This window comes from Aegilops tauschii, unplaced genomic scaffold, assembly GCF_002575655.3.
Source record: "Aegilops tauschii subsp. strangulata cultivar AL8/78 unplaced genomic scaffold, Aet v6.0 ptg000594l_obj, whole genome shotgun sequence".
Taxonomy (NCBI): Eukaryota; Viridiplantae; Streptophyta; class Magnoliopsida; order Poales; family Poaceae; genus Aegilops; species Aegilops tauschii.
In genome coordinates this window covers 1-20568 of record NW_027332832.1, presented here as the reverse complement: position 1 = coordinate 20568, position 20568 = coordinate 1, and the positions used below count along the sequence as shown (strand labels likewise).

General features: G+C 35.3%; 6 non-coding genes across 6 annotated transcripts; 3 read left to right on the top strand and 3 right to left on the bottom strand.

The window, feature by feature from the left end:
* The first annotated feature begins 3136 nt into the window (after window positions 1-3136).
* TRNAC-GCA (transfer RNA cysteine (anticodon GCA)) lies at window positions 3137-3207 on the top strand. Its single transcript has one exon. It is a non-coding gene; the product is annotated as a tRNA-Cys (tRNA).
* Window positions 3208-6252: 3045 nt separating this feature from the next.
* On the bottom strand, window positions 6253-6334 carry TRNAY-GUA (transfer RNA tyrosine (anticodon GUA)). Its single transcript has one exon. It is a non-coding gene; the product is annotated as a tRNA-Tyr (tRNA).
* A 507-nt stretch (window positions 6335-6841) lies between these two features.
* Window positions 6842-6913, bottom strand: TRNAT-GGU (transfer RNA threonine (anticodon GGU)). The gene has a single exon. It is a non-coding gene; the product is annotated as a tRNA-Thr (tRNA).
* A 2481-nt stretch (window positions 6914-9394) lies between these two features.
* Window positions 9395-9465, bottom strand: TRNAG-GCC (transfer RNA glycine (anticodon GCC)). The gene has a single exon. It is a non-coding gene; the product is annotated as a tRNA-Gly (tRNA).
* Window positions 9466-10289: 824 nt separating this feature from the next.
* On the top strand, window positions 10290-10377 carry TRNAS-UGA (transfer RNA serine (anticodon UGA)). Its single transcript has one exon. It is a non-coding gene; the product is annotated as a tRNA-Ser (tRNA).
* Window positions 10378-13991: 3614 nt separating this feature from the next.
* TRNAS-GCU (transfer RNA serine (anticodon GCU)) lies at window positions 13992-14079 on the top strand. Its single transcript has one exon. It is a non-coding gene; the product is annotated as a tRNA-Ser (tRNA).
* The last annotated feature ends 6489 nt before the right edge of the window (window positions 14080-20568 follow it).

Genomic DNA, 20568 nt, shown 5'->3' with positions numbered 1-20568 from the left:
AAGCAAGTTCGCCCCAACTGTAGCAGCTCCTTCTGCTAAAATTTGTCCTTTTTTAATGGATTTACCCCCGTGGAACCCGGGGTTTTTGGTGCATACAAGTATTTTTGTTAGAGCGACGGTGGTTAACTAAAGGAATACTTATAGTCTTCCCCACTACTTGATAAAAGTATCTTATGACTATCAGTAGAAATGATCTTTCCCTCGCGTTCGGCTATAATGGAAACCCTCGAATCTAGAGCTGTTTGGCGTTCCAATCCAGTTCCAACAATGCATTTCTCGGACCGAGAAAGCGGAACTGCTTGGCGCTGCATATTAGAACTCATTAAAGCCCGATTCGCATCATTGTGCTCAATAAAAGGAATGAGAGAACCCCCAATAGAAAAATATTGGAAAGGAAAAATACTTCTAACATGAATCTGTTCCCATGCAATAGTCAAGAATTCTTGACGGTATCTAGCCGGAACAACCTGTTCTTCCTGAATACCTTGATTCAAGGACAAAGAATTTCCTGCTGCTATCATATAATATTCATCTCTATTTGGTGATAGATAAACCACCTGTCTCTCTTTTTTTTCTTTTGCTTTCTCAGCAGATATTTCATAAAACGGACTCTCTATGGATCCCCACAAGTGATCAATTCTCGCATGAATTGCTAAGGATCCAGTAAGTCCAACATTGATTCCTTCAGACGTGTCAATTGGACAAATACGCCCATAGTGACTCGGATGAATATCTCGGCTCCGAAAACTTGCGGTTCTCCCCGTCAACCCTCCAGGACCTAAACAACTCACTTTTCGCCCATGAACAGTTTGTGTCAATGGATTCGTTTGATCAAAAACTTGAGATAACGGGTATGTGCCAAAAAAGGTCTCATAAGTAGTTATTAATAAAATTGAAGTTGAAGTTGGAGTTACCAAAGTTTGGGGAGTCGGTTTCGATTGACGTATGAATACTCTACGAATAGTTTTTTGAACTGCATGTTGTAAACGACCAAGAGCCAATCCGAATTGATCTTGTAACAGATCTGCAACCGAACGAATACGTTTATTTTTCAAGTGATTCATATCGTCATCGTCAAGTATACCCGTTCCAAATTTCATTCCAATCAAATGATCCGTAGCGGCCAATACATCTCGTGGTAACAAGAATGTATTGTTCTGAGGTATATCAAGATTAAGTCTCCGATTCATATTTCGTCGACCAATCCTTCCTAATTCACATTTTTGTTGAAAAAATTTCTTTTGTAATTCCTCGCATAAGGACTCCGAAAATACCAGGTCCCCACCTACACAAGCAAATTGTTGATAAAACTCCAAAATAGCTTTTTCTTTTGACTCAATCCTCTTCTTCTCCTTAGCATTCGGGAAAGACAAGAAAATTTCAGGGTAGGAAACATTATCTAGAATTTCTCTTAGATTCGAACCCATAGCTGATGATAGAACTAGAATAGATATCTTTTGTTTTCTACTCACGCGAGCCCATATCCTTTCTTTTTTATCAATTGCTAATTCCGATCTCCCCCCCCAATCTGATATTATAGTGCCAGTGTAGATAGAAATTCCCTTATGATCTAATTCCGAGCGGTAGTAAATACCAGGACTTAGCAATATTTGATTGATCACAATTCGGTATATTCCATTTATAATAAAGGTTCCTAAGGAATTCATTATAGGAATGTTTCCGATAGAAATGGTTTGCTTTTGCACATCGAAACCAAAAATTAATCTCGCAGATACATATAATTCGGAAGAATAGGTGAGTGATTCATACACAGCATCTCTTTCTTTTATCGAGGGTTCTAGCAATTGATATCCTTTCGCAAATAATTGAAATGCAATTTCGTGATCTGGATCTTTAATTGTTGGAAACTTGTCAAGTTCTTCTGCTAAGGCTTGATTAATGAACCTACAAAATCCCTCGAATTGGATCTGACTAAATCCGGGTATTGTGGACATTCCCTCGTTTCCATTCCGGAGCATCTTAATCTTAAGTTTCCTGTTTATCAAAGAAAAATTCCATTATCAGCTCACTCTTCATCAATCCCTCTGGATCGATCTAGCAATCATGGAATCTATATTCTGTTTACTGAATCACATGAAATTCTAGGGAACTCCACATACGTATTTCATATATGTATTTCATACATATGAATAGAGACCATTTGGACGAAAGTTCGAGTTTGCCAGGGGTACAAATGAAATGAAAATGAATTGATAAAACATTCCTAAAAAAAAAAATTCTGCCACTTATACTTTATGTTATGATATTCTAATCAGATTGGATGGCAAAGATTTCTCATTTTATCTCCTTTCTATGAATGTAATAAAGCCGTAATATAATATACTAGAAAGTTTGACTTTACTTCGATTTAGAATAGCGTGCTTACTTTAATTTCTCAAAATAATTTGAGGGTTCTTTTTTATTTCGGATCGGAGTAGTATAATTACTAGAAAATTCAGTATTTCATTGTGGAATTCTAAAATCAAGTAAGTCCCTTTTTTAAGTACATGCCAATCTAGTTATCCACCTCTCCCCATATCCATGCTTTTCTTTTATCGTAATTTCACTTGGGTAGGCCAAGATAGTAAGGTTATACTCTATATCAGAGCAAATTTCCTTTTTTTATTCAAGATATTTAATTTAATACTTTTAAAAATTAAAGCATGATTCTCCATAGAGATATGTACATAAAGGGGATCTTTGGATAATAATGCTGTTCGGACCTAAAGTTTACCTATACACGGATTAAGCATAAAGTCATACTATTTTATTATGCCATTGAAGGGGGGGAGATAATACCGATTTAAGAGTAGTTCACTACTGCAATAAAAAAAAGAGAATTCTAGTTAACGGTTCCAATTTATTCTGAATTTTGCAGCCTGTGAATAGAAATCCACTTTTTCTTCTTTTTCATCTCAATAGAAAGAAATGGGAAGTTTTATTGTGTTAACAATGTATGTTTTAAGATAGAATCTATCGAGGAGAATAATAGAAACTGGATCAAAAAAAGCAGGAATAGATTTTTTGAAAAAGATTGGAAAAAAGTAAGTAGAATTATATTCAAAATAAAAGGGGCTTTTCGTAAGAAAACGTGGATGAATACTTGCTGTTTTCTAGATTTTTGATCGGATTTTTTGGCGGCATGGCCAAGCGGTAAGGCAGGGGACTGCAAATCCTTTATCCCCAGTTCAAATCTGGGTGCCGCCTGATCAATAAAATACTTAGGTTTTTTTTATAGTGCTGATCGAATTCGATCAATTTTTACTTCGCATAAGTTCGGGCAAGAGAGTAACTGGGCCTGCCGATACTGGGTTTAGAGAAACCATACCATAGTTCTATCCTCAAACTAGGGTTAGGGTTTGTTTTGACGGTAGTGGCCAAAATGGTTATCAATAGGGGTGAGGTAGTGTTTCCTTATTCTTTTATTATATGAATTTGAATTGGTTCTTAATTGAGATTCGATTTGATAATTTTAAAATACGAGGATAAGATGTCAGAAATCTTGGTATCCAAAGAAAGGTCCCTAAGGGGCATTCTTTTTTTTTTTCAATCTAAGATTCAAGAAGGGACTCCACGAAAGAATATCAAGACTTACTAATTATTATACATTTTTTTATCGTACATCTTATGTTACCTACATACACTAAAGTAAGGACTACTTAATTTTAATTCTAACGAGAATCAGATTAAATAGGTCGATCAAAAATCAATTTAGGAGTTGTGTTATGGATAAAATCTCTTCCTCTTCATTCTTTCATAGAATGATACAAAGCAAGGCTGCAGGGTTTAGGTCAAAAATAAACATTAGGTAAGGTAGGTATCCAATAAATATTTATCTATCGTTAATTTTATGGTATATTCGGGCGTCCTTTGCTTAAAAAAAAAAAAAGAGTAACAAAAGGAATAAAAAATCTTCCTATTCCCGCTTCTTCTATTCAGGACATCATTCCCGTACTCTTTCTTTTTTAAGGAAAAAAGGGCTATAGTATCGTATTTTTAATGCTCTCTAATTCTACCAGAATTCCTATAAGAATTTGTTAGGAGTAAATTCCTTGAACTGATTGATCCATGGCCTTAGGGCGGAATCCCTTTTTGACTCTGTACCCTTGATTCCACTATGATTATTGATCAATAGTAGAATAGAATAATCCCTTCATAGAAATAGGAGACATAATTTAGATGGATATAGTAAGTCTCGCTTGGGCTGCTTTAATGGTAGTCTTTACATTTTCTCTTTCACTAGTAGTATGGGGAAGGAGTGGACTCTAGGGATACTACTAATTGATTAAGTAATCAAATTGTTGTATCAATTCTTTTCATTAATGGATCATTTTGCATTAATCATTTTGTCAAACGTTATTCTTTAATCTTTTTCTTTAGTTTTGTTTCACTCCTGTAAGAAACTCTTGTATTGTAAGTTGTAATGTAAGAAAGAGCCATTATACCAATTCATAATTTCTACTAGAAATGACGAATGGTTAAAAAAAGTTCTATACATAAGAAAATTCGACTTTCTTCCACGGAACTATTCACGGCATATCACACATTTTCCATTTCCTTTTACTTTTTACTATAGTCTATTCTTAATATTATTTTTCTTTCCTTCCATGGATTCTTTGGTCAAGAATTGTCTTAGATTTTTTTATTTTGACCTGATTGAAATTAAGTGGATGCAATGAAAAAAGAAATTGAATTAGACTACTTAACTATTTCAATCTACTAATCTATTCTATGTAGATTCAAAGATAATATAATAGAAAGAATCTAAAGTGTCGTAGAAAAAACTATATGTAGTTCTTTCTACCACACTTTAAGATTCCAACCAGATCCTTTCATTTAAGACTTGGATTTTTTTTATTTAATCCCTTTTTAATTTCTTCAATGATTAATTGGAATTCCAATTAATTATTTTGGCTGACTGTTTTTACATAAATAATAAGTAAAAAAGAAGTAGGAACTAGAATGAACAGTGCAGTAGCAATAAATGCGAGAATATTGACTTCCATAACCTCTTTATTTTTTATTTTCACAATAACTCGGGATGTAATCCCATGGAGAGGAAAAAGGGGTATCTTGTAAATTCAAGGGTAGGGCTTGCATTCTGATAATACTGAATCAATTCAATATTATGAATATCGGATCTATCAAATCAATTCATGGATGAGAGTTATATTTCACGGATGAGAGTTATATAGTATAACATAGGAAGATCCTCTATCCACACTAAGACCAAAATGGGTTTTTTGATTGGATTAGGAATTCCCTCTTTTTTAATCCTTTTCTACTTTTTCTTTTCTATATCTCTAACCCACGAGCTTTCTTAATCTTCTACTTTCTTAATCTTATACAATTTCCCTTCCTTTTTCTTATAGTTATACATACAATTATGTATGTATTATATGACCAACTTTCTATGGGTCACATAGACATCCAAATAAGCAGTAGAAGTGAGATGGGGAAAAGAGGTCTGAAATAAAAAGGGAATACGATTTATGTATGGATTCCGGTAAAATACCGGTACTCTATTCCATAAGAGTGGAATAGGAAATTAAGATGAGGATGGTATCATCATAAAGAAAGATAGAGTAATATAATATCCTAAATTCTACTAATCCACATATCGTATGTGTGTCTTTCTTTATCTTTATCGATCGGGAGTAGTGAAAAAAAATTCCTATATGCCTTCCCTCCCTCTTTAATGAGGGATGCAAAATAAAAAAGTGAAGTAAGGGTGCCCTGTGGGTATTTGATCTTGCTCCCTGCCCCTTTTTTTCATGGAAAAAGGAAATATCAATTTCTCCATTCATTGAACCCTAGTTCGGGACTGACGGGGCTCGAACCCGCAGCTTCCGCCTTGACAGGGCGGTGCTCTGACCAATTGAACTACAATCCCCGCGGGGTGTATGGCATACCCATTCTTAAATAGAACCATAAGAAGATTCGATTCGTCTTTCGTACTCTAAGAAATAGACGAATCATATACTACATACCCACATATTATATTATACGTGGGTATAGTGAGAGTGACATAACTAGTATGTCGTGATTTTTTATCACTAAAAATGGATAATAATCCAGCCTTCAATAAGAAAAACTCTTTTGTTTGTAAGAAAGGAATGAGAGAGATATGGATTAGAAAAAAAAAATTTCCCTTTTTTCTTTATCTTTTATTTCTATAGATCAGACATTTTATTTTATGGAAGAAAAACAAAAGGATTTAGTTCATACTCACGAAGCCCTAGATTTTTGGTTTGGGCCGAGCTGGATTTGAACCAGCGTAGACATTGTCAACGAATTTACAGTCCGTCCCCATTAACCACTCGGGCATCGACCCAGGAAGAATTTATTCTAGGGTTTTTGCTAATCTATGATTAACCTCCTTTCATAATACTCCCTACCCCCAGGGGAAGTCGAATCCCCGCTGCCTCCTTGAAAGAGAGATGTCCTGAACCACTAGACGATAGGGGCATCACTAGACGATAGGGCCATATACAACCGCTCGTGATTATACTATAATCATAGTATGAGCAGTTTTTTGGAATTGTCAATATACTCGAAAAGTATAAATAGATCCAAAGCAAAGAGTTTTTCCAACTTTTCTGTTATGTTTTCATCTAGGATTTTTTTTAGTTGATCGTTATAGATTAATTCTCCGTGCTTCATTTAGTGTTCAGACCAAAAATGCATCCATCCCGCACTAAGTCATAAAATTCTCTAAAAATATAGAGAAAGTTTCAAAAACAAAGAACAAAAGTGAATCAATTTAGTAGAAAAGTACTCTATCAGATTCGAACCAACGACTTACGTCTTAGCACGAGATTACTCTACCACTAATTTAAAAAGCCCTTTATCGGATTTGAACCGATGACTTATGCCTTACCATGGCATTACTCTACCACTGAGTTAAAAGGGCTTTTTATTTAATTCAAAAATTAGCCACTTGGATTTCCCATTATGGGTCTACTGCATAATGTACATATTATATATATAATATATAGAGATAGAGAGAGAGACATTATGTAGAGATTGTATATGTATATATCGATATCTTGAGAGCTCAAAATAAAATTAATAAAAAAAAAACATACCCTACATAACATATCCAACTCTTCTTGGTTCAGGGTTTTCCGTTTCCGAAGACTAGTAAAATAGGCGGATTCTGGAACCCCAAGGATTCAACGGTATATGGATATGGAAAATATAAGATTTCCGATCCTAGCGGGAAAAGGCGGGGAACAGATACCCAATAGGATATAGGATCCTTGGGAGGAACTTTTGGTAATGGCCTTGATCCTCTATGCTATTTTTTATGTGTTCTTAGTTCTATTGAACTTTTTTCATTCTTTTAAACAAGAATCTAATAAACTAGAATTGAGTCAGTGGAAAAAAGGAGAGAGAGGAAAGTGTTAAATGGAGAGAGTCGACTAATCAGAGACTTTTAGGATCTTCTTTACATCAGGTAAATCTGTCGGCCCTGTCCGTTTTTTTCTTTAAGTTACGACTCTTTGCTGCTTACTTCTATCAAGCCATAGGGAAAGTCTATGATGAATTTGGAAAACTCATCTCACTCTTACTCTATGGCTCGGACTTAATGGGGGAAGAAAACATCTTCCATAATTTCTTTTTTGTTCAATTCTGGACAAAAAAGAAAAGGAAAAAGGAATTTATAGGGACAGTGTTACCCCCTATATCCCCTAGTTTATATTGTAGGAATAATAAAACAATTTAGCAGTCTGACACACTTACGTCCTTGCAAAGTAAATAATTATTATTGTAGTCGTAACCGTAGAATAGGATCCTAATCAAAATAAATACATTTGGTTCAGGCGCTATTAGCATGGTAAGAAAAGATTTTTTTTACAGACCAGAGGGGCTATCTAAATCCTAAAGTAAAGGCGAGCGATCGAAGTAGAAGTACCAACGGCTCAGTGTCATGAACCTTCTCCATCTGATTCAATAAGGGGGAATTAGCCTTCTTGTCAAATGGCTATCCTTGACAAAGGGTACCATTTATACCATAATCTACAATGTAGCGGGTATAGTTTAGTGGTAAAAGTGTGATTCGTTCTATATAATAACTGAATTTGAAATGATATACTTAAGGCATCCTTAAGTTTTTTATTTTTATATTCCGATGAAAACTTTAGTTCTTATAAAGGATTAAATCCTTTTCCTCTCAATAGCATATTGAGGAAGAATATACATTCTGGCGATTTGTATCCAAAGACTAATTTAAATTGCATCCAAAATAAAAATAGGATTATGAGTACAGAGTCGCGAAGCATAATTTTGCATTGGATTAAGTATTCCAATTTTGAAAATATGAGTAAAGGATCTATGGATGAAGATACAAAAAAGTTGATTTCCAATCGTAACTAAATCTTCTTAAAATAAGGAATAAGGAAGCCAAATAGCTAAAAAACGATAGTTTTGGTTTACTAGAACCATCCGCATATTGTTTAAGCTCGGTGGAAACCCAATTCTTTTCCTCAGGATCTCTTGAATGAAATTAGGGAACGAAGTAAGTAGATTAGATGGATTTAGATAGAATTTCTATCTCCTACTCTATAAGGATCATCTAGAAAGCGGAGAGCTTTGGTTCCATTCAAATAGAAAAGCTGACATAGATGTTAAGTGGTGAGAATATCCATAAAGGAGCCGAATGAAATCAAAATTTCATGTTCGGTTTTGAATTAGAGACGTTAAAAATAATCAACCAACGTCGACTATAACCCCTAGCCTTCCAAGCTAACGATGCGGGTTCGATTCCCGCTACCCGCTCCATTCTGTATAAAAGGAGTATTCTCTTTGTCTAGACATGTTAGAGGCTTGTATTCAAGCCTTTTTTGTCCACCAGTTTCTGGTACTCCAGAGCGGAGTAGAGCAGTTTGGTAGCTCACGAGGCTCATAACCTTGAGGTCACGGGTTCGATTCCCGTCTCCGCACTTAGCAGTCTGTATAAAAGGACTATTCTATTTCTCTAGATATGGTAGAGGGGCGTATCCAACCCTTTTTTATTCATTAGTTCCCGGCCCTAGAGGGCAAAATTGAGCAGTTTGCGAAGTCACTTGCCTTCAAAAAAAGAAGGCGCAAGGCTTCTCCCTACCCTGCAGAAAATAAAAATGAAACGAAAGGGACAGTCTACCTCTCTCTTCCCTTTAAAAAAAGTTTGCCCGTTGTTTGTCTCAGTTAATACCCAATTTTTGGAGCTCTGTTGGCGAGTTCTATTTCTGCCTCCGGAGCGCCCTCTTTTTTTGAGTGGGATGCAAAGGAAGGGTAAGATAGTAAGGGATACGGCACTAGACTAACACCTAATTAATACTTAATTTAATATAAGTAGTTAAACAGTTAACTAGACTAAACTTTTTATCATAGTACTTTGATAAATTAAGCGGGCGAGCGGCGGGAATCGAACCCGTATCTTCTCCTTGGCAAGGAGATATTTTACCATTGAACTACGCTCGCTACGGTATATATTTTATAGCGTATATCCGCCTGGGTCGACCTTCTATGTCTGGGTCGACCGTTTCATTTCATTTTCTATTATATTAGAGTTTTCCTTTTTTTATTATCTGTGAATGAATATTCTAATGGGAATGGAATTTCATAATACTGAAAGAGAAGAGCTAGCAATTCGGAACGCAAATTGCGTTTTAATACGTCTCACTATTCTAATTTTTTAGAAGAAATGGCCTTTATTATTTCTTTTTTATGGGGTTAATAAATATTAACCAAATTTAATTTAAGAAATGAGAGAATTCAGAATAGCTACGAGAAAGACTAGTCCAATCCATAACGATGTACCGGAAAATACAACATTTTTATTATTTGACCAACCATCAGGAGAAGCAAATACAAGGGGTACACTAATTACTAAGACTGAGGAAGTCGCAATTAATGCAAAAACAGCTAATTGGAAAGCAATAGTCATATTTCTAATCCTCCAAGCTACCATCAAATAAAGTTGACTACATATTTGATCCCTCACTTAAACCAAAATTGTAAAAAAATACAAGAAGTAGGAGGGGTTTAATCATGAATCCATTGATTCTTCTCTTTAATTCAAATTTATTACTTAAACCGCTTTTTTATTTGGATATGGGGGTGAGAAGAGATTATTTACTCTTTATTTCACAAGCGGGTATAGCGGATCCTGTATCCGTGTATACAGTATACAGAGATATATCGAAAAGGAACTTGTATCTGATATCTTTCTAGAGGCTAATAAATCTTTTTATTTTTTATATGGCTATGTTCTATTTGTAGGAGTAAAATAAGGATTAGGCTGTGGAGAGATGGCTGAGTGGTTGATAGCTCCGGTCTTGAAAACCGGTATAGTTCTAGGAACTATCGAGGGTTCGAATCCCTCTCTCTCCTTTTGCTTATTGAATACGTTTGTTTCTTTCATTTTTTTTTTTCTGTCCCTTATCTTTCTTTCATAAAAAGGAATGAATGGCTCGGCTAGATGGAATAACCGAGCCAGAACAGAAAAAAAGTAGAACAGGTATAAATAAGAAAATCTTAGTTAAGAGGGTTCATGTAAAGAACAGGTTCCAAATCACGATCGATTCCCTTTTCAAAACCTGCTGCAGCAGCTCGGGCTCTTCCTGCATGCCATAAATGGCCCACAAAAAAGAAGAATCCTAGAACAAAATGAGAAGTTGATAACCAACTTCTAGGAGAGACATAATTAACTGCATTGATCTCGGTAGCTACGCCACCCACGGAATTTAAAGAGCCTAAAGGAGCGTGGGTCATATATTCTGCTGAGCGTCGTTCTTGCCAAGGTTGTATGTCTTTTTTCAACCTACTCAAGTCCAAACCGTTGGGGCCCCTTAGAGGTTCTAACCATGGAGCACGAAGGTCCCAAAAACGCATAGTTTCCCCTCCAAAGATAACCTCCCCAGTTGGGGAACGCATTAGATATTTACCTAAACCTGTGGGTCCTTGAGCGGATCCCACATTAGCTCCAAGACGCTGGTCTCTAACTAGAAAAGTAAATGCTTGAGCTTGAGAAGCTTCTGGCCCGGTGGGTCCATAAAACTCACTCGGATAAGCTGTATTATTGAACCATACAAAACAACAAGCGATAAAACCAAAGACAGATAAAGCAGCTAAACTATAAGACAAGTAAGCTTCTCCAGACCATACAAATGCACGGCGAGCCCATGCGAAGGGTTTGGTTAAAATATGCCAAATTCCGCCAAATACACAAATAAAACCCAACCATACATGCCCACCAATTATATCTTCTAAATCATCTACACTAACAATCCACCCTTCTCCACCAAAAGGAGATTTTAGTAAATAACCAAATATAACACTGGGGCTAAGGGTCAAATTGGTAATTTTTCTTACATCTCCCCCCCCAGGGGCCCAGGTATCATATACACCGCCAAAATAAAGAGCCTTGAGTACTAGAAGAAAAGCACCTAGACCTAACAAAATTAAGTGAATACCCAAAATTGTAGTCATTTTATTTCTATCTTTCCAGACATAACCAAAGAATGGAAAAGATTCCTCAAGAGTCTCGGGTCCCAGAAGCGCGTGATAAATGCCACCGAAGCCTAAGACTGCGGAGGAAATTAGGTGAAGTACGCCAGATACAAAGTACGGAAAAGTATCTAGAACTTCCCCCCCTGGCCCTACTCCCCAACCTAGAGTAGCTAAGTGTGGAAGTAAAATCAACCCTTGTTCATACATGGGCTTTTCTGGTACGAAATGGGCCACTTCAAATAGGTTCATTGCTCCGGCCCAGAATACGATTAATCCGGCATGGGCTACATGAGCTCCAAGCAGTTTACCGGACAAATTGATAAGTCTGGCATTCCCAGCCCACCAAGCAAAGCCGGTGGTTTCTTGGTCACGACCAGCTAAAACGAAAGTTCCATTAAAGAGCGTTTCCACGTGGTAGAACCTCCTCAGGGAATATAAGATTTTCATGAGGCTGATCCTGAGCTGCCATCCACGCACGAATACCCTCGTTTAAAAGAATATTTTTGGTGTAGAAAGTCTCAAATTCAGGATCTTCCGCTGCACGGATTTCCTGGGAAACAAAGTCATAGGCACGTAAGTTCAGAGCCAAGCCAACTACGCCAATAGCACTCATCCATAAACCGGTGACGGGTACAAATAGCATAAAGAAATGTAACCAACGTTTATTGGAAAAAGCAACACCAAAGATTTGGGACCAAAAGCGGTTAGCAGTGACCATGGAATAAGTTTCTTCAGCTTGAGTTGGGTTAAAAGCACGGAAGGTATTTGCACCATCACCGTCCTCAAATAGAGTGTTTTCTACGGTCGCTCCATGAATAGCGCATAGCAGAGCCGCACCTAATACTCCGGCAACTCCCATCATATGAAATGGGTTCAACGTCCAATTATGAAATCCTTGGAAGAAAAGGATGAATCGAAATATCGCTGCTACGCCAAAACTCGGCGCAAAGAACCAACCAGATTGCCCCAGTGGATAAATAAGGAATACAGAAACAAAAACAGCAATTGGACCAGAGAATGAGATTGCATTATAAGGCCGCAATTGAACAGACCGAGCAAGTTCAAATTGGCGTAACATGAAACCTATTAGTGCAAAAGCCCCGTGGAGAGCTACAAAAGTCCATAGACCGCCTAATTGACACCAACGAGTAAAATCTCCTTGTGCTTCGGGCCCCCATAGTAGCAACAAAGAGTGTGCTAAACTATTGGCAGGGGTAGAGAAACTGCTGCGGTTAAGAAATTACAACCTTCCAAATAGGAACTAGCCAATCCATGGGTATACCAAGAAGTTACAAAAGTTGTCCCTGTAAACCAACCCCCTAAAGCGAAATAAGCACAAGGAAAGAGCAATAGGCCAGACCATCCTACAAAAACGAAACGGTCCCTTCGTAACCAGTCATCCATAGTATCAAATAGATCATTTTCTTCTTTAGGAATTCTACCAAGGGCTATAGTCATAGTGATCCTCCTATTCAATTACTTCAACCATTTCCGAGCACCTCATATCACTTTCCAAGGCATATGATAGTTTTATTATCTGTGGACGATTTCTTTGTCGTTCAATGCCCTTTTTCAATGGTCTCGAAGAGAGAAATTTCCCATTTTTATCTATGGAGTCACAGTCACAACCGAGGTCGTGGTAAATCCATGAATTTGATTCGATTTGTTTTTCTTATACTATTTGTTTTTCTTATACTATAGAAATAGAAATAAATTGTTTTTCTTATACTATAGAAAGAAATAAACCTTTGAATTCAGCATTATTCCAAGACTCCTATTTCAAAGTCTATCTTTTAAGGGAAAAATGAAAATAAAAGTAACCCTTCTTTTCCCATTCCCTCTCTATTGCATGGGTGGAAGAACTAAAATAGAGGATTCTGAAAAAAAAAATGGACCTTCGAAATCCAATTTTATGTGTAGCGCAAAGGAGTTGCGATTTCTTCTTATTCCTATAGAACATCTAGTAACAAGAATATGAAATCGTAAATAGCGAAAAATTCTTGTCTTGCGCGGTCTAAGTCTAAGGAAATAAAAAAAATTCGCTTATACAATTTCATCTACATCGAATTTATATATCAGAATAGCGGATAGAGGCATCATTAAAGGAGTCAGGTCTACTTACTTTATGCTTCTTTCCAATTTTATGGTGGATTTGATAAGAACCCTTTTTGCTTTCTTGATAAATAATCGACAAAAAAAGCGTTTTTTTTTTATATAACCTGCTTGTTTTATTATAATTATAACAAGTCCTATATGGAAATGCCCGCTAAAGAGAAAATCTATTTGATTGTCTCTCGGCCAATATCGATTTTTAGAAAGAAAAAACAAGAATTTTCTTCTTTTTTTATTAACATTAAGAAAAAAGAATATAATTAAAATGGAATTGGCAATATAATTTTTATAGACTTTTGAAAGAAAAAAAGGGGGTTTTTTGCAACCGTTATTTCTTATTTCTTGCCTATATCATATCACGGAAACCTTTCGCTTTGGAACGTGGAGAGATGGCTGAGTGGACTAAAGCGGCGGATTGCTAATCCGTTGTACAATTTTTTTGTACCGAGGGTTCGAATCCCTCTCTTTCCGCTCCCTTGGATCATTTGGGACTTTCGAATTGGAAAGAATTCTGACCCCCGGATTTTCTCATAGATAAATGTACGAAACAAATCCAATAAGAAAAAAAAAAAACTGAATTTTTACTCCTCGCGTCCAGGATTCCGTCCTGGGTCATTAGATAAGAATCCAAAGATAAAGAGTGAAACAAAGAATATCACTACTGTATAAACAAAAAGTTTGAGAGTAAGCATTACATAATCTCCAAGATTTTTTTTTAAGGAATAGATTACCAGTTTTTCCTTACCACACGGATCCACTAGGATGGTTTTTTTTTTATACCTAAAAATGCAAAAAAGAATTCTTGAAAAAAATTGCAAGAATTCTTTTATAATAAGCACTCTTATCAATAGCAAAAATAGGGTTAGGTGGTTAGGTATTGTGTAGGTACCTTTAGGTACCTGCTCAACCTAGGTGCAGGGGAGTAGAAAGGCTGATCCAAATTTATTGCTGTAGCTACCCATTCAATGTAGAAGAATTTAAATTTTAGAATCGAAGGTTCATAATATAAAAATATAAAACTTCTCGGCTTTTACCCATTTTTAAATTTTTTTGGAATGAACACATCATTCAATTTGGCATACAGAGTACTAAAGATTTCATCGAAAACTTACAGCAGCTTGCCAAACAAAGGCTAATAGAAAAAAGAATAGAGGTATAACAGGCATAATATCCACGATTGGATTGAAAATAGCATAAGCTTCGGGTAATTTGGCAAAGAAAAAACTAGTAGGATAAAGAACAGAATTAAAACAGATACAGGTTAAACTAAGTATATTAGGCATAACAAGCATTTCATTCTTGTAGAGTAAATAATTGGATTTTTCTTGAGTTATTTTTTTAAGGGAAAGAAGGAAAAGGCAGATTCAAAATCTTTTTTCTTCGGACTTTCCCAAACACAAAATACCTCCTTGTATTTGCACTCTCAAATGAGAGTGGAATAAATTCGACTTTCATATAATATCTTAATAGAATTCCATGTAATGATCAATGCATTTTTTTGATTCTATATTATCCGCATGTGTAGAATACTAGCAAGAGAATATCCCTCCTTTTTTATGTAATTGAAATGGTATTGACGAATAACAAATAAACATACTAGTGTTTATTAGTGTCGCATAAAACCCGAAATGGGGCGTGGCCAAGTGGTAAGGCAGCGGGTTTTGGTCCCGTTACTCGGAGGTTCGAATCCTTCCGTCCCAGATTGTTTCTGATGAAACAAACGGTGAAATCATATAGTATTCCGTACGAGACAAAAGTTTATTAAAGAGAATAATGATATCTTATTCTTTCTCAGAAAACATAATAAAGTCTTAAGTCCAGTCAAATTGACTATCTTTATTTTCATGAAAAAATGGGATCTATCAAGCACATTCAGGATATGCCTCTACTATAAAATAAAATCACTTAGTCATATTTTTTTCTTCCTTTTGGTATTCGAGTTGAAGAAGTACGAGAATTCTATAACTACCAAAAACTTTCAATCTTTTCATTGGAATAGTTTATTTAGTTATTATAGTTAATTGTTTTTGGTACTGAAAAAATATATTACTACTAGAATTCTAATTCTAGTAATTAAATTAATTAAACTTTTTTGGAGGTTGATAGTTTATTTATTGAGGAAGAGTCAATCCTTCTTTTCTCACTTCAAGATTGATCATCTCGAGCCATCCGTTGAGGGTGGAAATTTAAGAATAAATAAGTTTAAGCAAACTTGTTTAGTCGTCTTTTTCAAACTATGTTTCATTCATATGATAGAATTTTAATATGGGTTTAAATAAATTGGATCTTGGCGGAGGCTTCCCGGATAAATACTTACTTTCTTTATCCATATTGCTCCATAGATAGCAAGTTTTAATTAGTATAAAAAAACTAAACCAATGACTATTCATGATTCCATCCATATTGGATCAATTCTCTATACCACTTTGCAATGAAAAGAGGAATGTTTGTTATGGTAAAACTTCGTTTAAAACGATGTGGTAGAAAGCAACGTGCGACTTGAAGGACATGATCGATTGTGGATTTTTCTATCCATCATTTTCCATAGTAATGAAAATGCTCTTGGCTCGACATAGCCTGTTCTATTCGTTCCGAACCAAATTTGCGCTGGGTTTAAGTAACATAGTACACGATGGAGCTCGAGAGGACAGAATTTTTTTTATCAAGGGAAAGAATCTAGGGTTAGTGAAAACTAATAAATTAGGCCAACTTTGTCAGTCTATCCTTAATATAGAAATAAATCGAAAGGTTAAAATAAGAATAAAGTCCAATAAAAGTATATCAGAATCAATCCCTCTTATTAGATTTCTATAGAAGAGATAAATGCTTTATCGAAGGAAATAAGAAAAAAGGGTATGTTGCTACTCTTTTGAAAGAAAAAAATAGGAATTCCCGAAGTAATGTCTAAACCCAAGGATTTCACAAATCAAAGATAAAGGATTCCAGAACAAGTAAACACAATTTTCAATTGTCTCAACAACAGAGTTGGATCAGAATAAGGAATAAAAGTCAATTCGTTCGAAATGAGACAAAGAAAAGAGTTTAAAGACGACTCAAAATTTTGGAAGGATTTTGCCTTCGAAGTTTGTCAGGCAAAATTAGCCCACTTGAGTCATGAGTATAAATGAAATTTGTTTTTTCTGTAAGGAAATTAATGCACGTCATAGTCTAATTTCTATTATTATCGACAGAAATTCGAATCATTTTCTCGAGCCGTATGAGGAGAAAACCTCCTATACGTTTCTAGGGGGGGGCGTTGTTTATCTACATCTATCCCAATAAGCTGTCTATCGAATCGTTGCAATTGATGTTCGATCTCGAAGAGAAGGAAGAGATCTTCAAAAAGTAGGTTTTTATGATCCGATAAAGAATCAAACTTGTTTAAATGTTCCAGCTATTCTCTATTTCCTTGAAAAGGGTGCTCAACCAACAAGAACTGTTTATGATATTTTAAGGAAGGCGGAATTCTTTAAAGAAAAGAAAGAACTTTGAGTTAATTGAAGAACTAAATGAATCAAAAAGTAGGATAGGAGAAGATTATTAGTATTCCTAGTTGTCTAATTATTTAGACACAATTTACCTCTTTTTTAATCCTATTTGGATTTATATTATATCGTGCCAATTCAACATAAGCCCCTATTTTATTTACTTTTTCTATCTAATTTGTTTTCTTACCATTGTATTTCCATTGACAAAGGTCTATTGAACAAATAGAATTTGTAGATAGATGGGTCTCTTTATCCTCACTCCATATTCAATTTTTCCGCCTACACTTCGCTCAAATGATAAGGGTGTTCCTCTTGCATGTATTCTCATACAATATAATATATATTTTTTTTTAATAAAAATCGCTAAAAATAAGGAGAATTTGGCCATCGTGATTAGGGTCGCTCTTTTTTTAACTTTACTTTAGTGGAATTTAACCGGACCTGTTCGTTTTGGCATTTGAGTGTTTTTCATGGTCGATAAAAAAATCTTTTGATGTCTTGCTAGTTCAATGTTTTGACAGAAGCGCGCGGTGTAATTCCATTGATTTTTGGATTTCGATCGTATCTAAGATCCTTTTTTTATCTGGGTTGCTAACTCAATGGTAGAGTACTCGGCTTTAAGTGCGACTATGATCTTTTACACATTTGGATGAAACAACAAATTCGTCCAGACTCTTGGTAGAGTCTAGAAGACCACGACTGATCCTCAAAGGTAATGAATGGAAAAAATAGCATGTCGTAATAAAATCAATCTTTTTGAATGGAATCCAAAATTACGATTTTCTGGGTCTAATGAATAAATGGATAGAGCCTGGCTCCAATTCTGGTAAAATAAAAAGCAACGAGCTGAACTTCCTAATTGAATGATTCCCCGCTCTAATTAGACGTTAAAAATAGATTAGTGCCGGATGCGGGGAAAGGTTGGGTTTTCCTATGAGTGGACCCTTTATTTTTTCTTTTTTTTTTAGAAATCCTAATTATTCTTGATTATGGATTGAATAAGGGATGTTATGGATTGAATGTGTAAAAGAAGCAGTATATTGATAAAGAGGCTGTATTCCAAAGTCAAAAGAGCGATTGGCCTGCAAAAATAAAAAACTTGTTCTGTTCTTTTTTTTTAATTAGAACAAACATAAACTAATTGGGTAGAAAAGGAGCAGAAAAAGATCTGTGGATTAGACTCCCTTTCTTTCCAGGGTTTGTATTAAAAATGCAACACCCTGTTCTGACCATATTGCACTATGTATCATCATTCGATAAACCGAGAAATGCTTCTTCTCTCTGATTCAAGTAGAAATACAAATGGAAAAATTCGAAGGGTATTCAGAAAAACATAAATCTCGTCAACAATACTTTGTCTACCCACTTCTCTTTCAGGAATATATTTATGCATTTGCCCACCATTATGGATTAAATGGTTCTGAACCTGTGGAAATAGTTGTTAGTTGTAATAACAAGAAATTTAGTTCACTACTTGTGAAACGTTTAATTATTCGAATGTATCAGCAGAATTTTTTGGATAACTCGGTTAATCATCCTAACCAAGATCGATTATTGGATTACAAAAATTATTTTTATTCTGAGTTTTATTCTCAGATTCTATCTGAAGGGTTTGCGATCGTTGTGGAAATCCCATTCTCGCTACGGGAATTATTTTGTCCGAAAGAAAAAGAAATACCAAAGTTTCAGAATTTACGCTCTATTCATTCAATATTTCCCTTTTTAGAAGACAAATTTTGCATTTGGATTATCTATCACATATAGAAATACCCTATCCTATCCATTTGGAAATCCTGGTTCAACTCCTTCAATACCGTATCCAAGATGTTCCATCTTTGCATTTATTGCGATTCTTTCTCAACTATTATTCGAATTGGAATAGTTTTTATTACTTCAATGAAATCCATTTTTTATTTTCAAAAGAAAATAAAAGACTGTTTCGATTCCTATATAACTCTTATGTATCAGAATATGAATTTTTTTTGTTGTTTCTTCGTAAACAATCTTCTTGCTTACCATTAGCATCTTCTGGAACTTTTCTGGAACGAATCCACTTTTCTAGGAAGATGGAACATTTTGGGATAATGTACCCTGGTTTTTCTCGGAAAACCCTATGGTTCTTTATGGATCCTCTTATGCATTATGTTCGATATCAAGGAAAGGCAATTCTTGCATCAAAAGGCACTTTTTTTTTGAAGAAGAAATGGAAATGCTACCTTATCAATTTCTGGCAATATTATTTCTGTTTTTGGACTCAGCCGCGAAGAATCCATATAAACCAATTAGCAAACTCTTGCTTCGATTTTATGGGGTACCTTTCAAGTGTACCAAAAAGTTCTTTGTTAGTAAGGAATCAAATGCTGGAGAAGTCATTTCTAATAGATACTCGAATGAAAAAATTCGATACCATAGTCCCCGCTACTCTCCTCATAGGATACTTATCAAAAGCTCAATTTTGTACTGGATCGGGGCATCCTATTAGTAAACCCATTTGGACAGATTTATCAGATTGGGATATTCTTGATCGATTTGGTCGGATATGTAGAAATCTTTTTCATTATCATAGTGGATCTTCGAAAAAACGGACTTTGTATCGACTAAAGTATATACTTCGACTTTCATGCGCTAGAACTTTAGCTCGGAAACATAAAAGCACGGTACGAACTTTTATGCAACGATTGGGTTCGGCATTTTTAGAAGAATTTTTTATGGAAGAAGAGCAAGTTTTTTCTTTGATGTTCACCAAAACAACTCTTTTTTCTTTCTGTGGATCACACACTGAGCGTATTTGGTATTTGGATATTATACGTATCAATGACCTGGTCAACCCTCTTAATTAATCATTAGACGAAATTAAGAAACAGGAAAGGGTTGATAAATGATCAAGAAAAAACTTTTCTATTTTTCATTCTGAAATGTTCTTTTTATTATAATAAAGAGTAGGTGAATCAAGTTACTAATTAAAAAAATTAGTAGAACTTCCTCTTTGGAATAGAAATTGGCTATTTCTACATAGGGAAAGTCGTGTGCAATGAAAAATGCAAGCACGATTTGGGGAGGGATTTTTCTCTATTGTAACAAGGAAGAATTATCTACTCCATCCGACTAGTTCCGGGTTCGAGTCCCGGGCAACCCATATAGAAAAGACTCATCAAAGTTAAAAACTTTGACTCACTTCATTTACAAATACAAAATTATTGGTTTGGTTAATTTAGTTATATGGATAGCTAATCTTTGGGCTGACTTGGTTGACATTGGTATATAGTCTATGTTATACTGTTAAATAACAAGCCTTCTATTATCTATATTCTAGTTAATACGTGTGCTTGGGAGTCCTTGCAATTTGAATAAACCAAGATCTTACCATGACTGCAATTTTAGAGAGACGCGAAAGTACAAGCCTGTGGGGTCGCTTCTGCAACTGGATAACTAGCACTGAAAATCGTCTTTACATCGGATGGTTCGGTGTTTT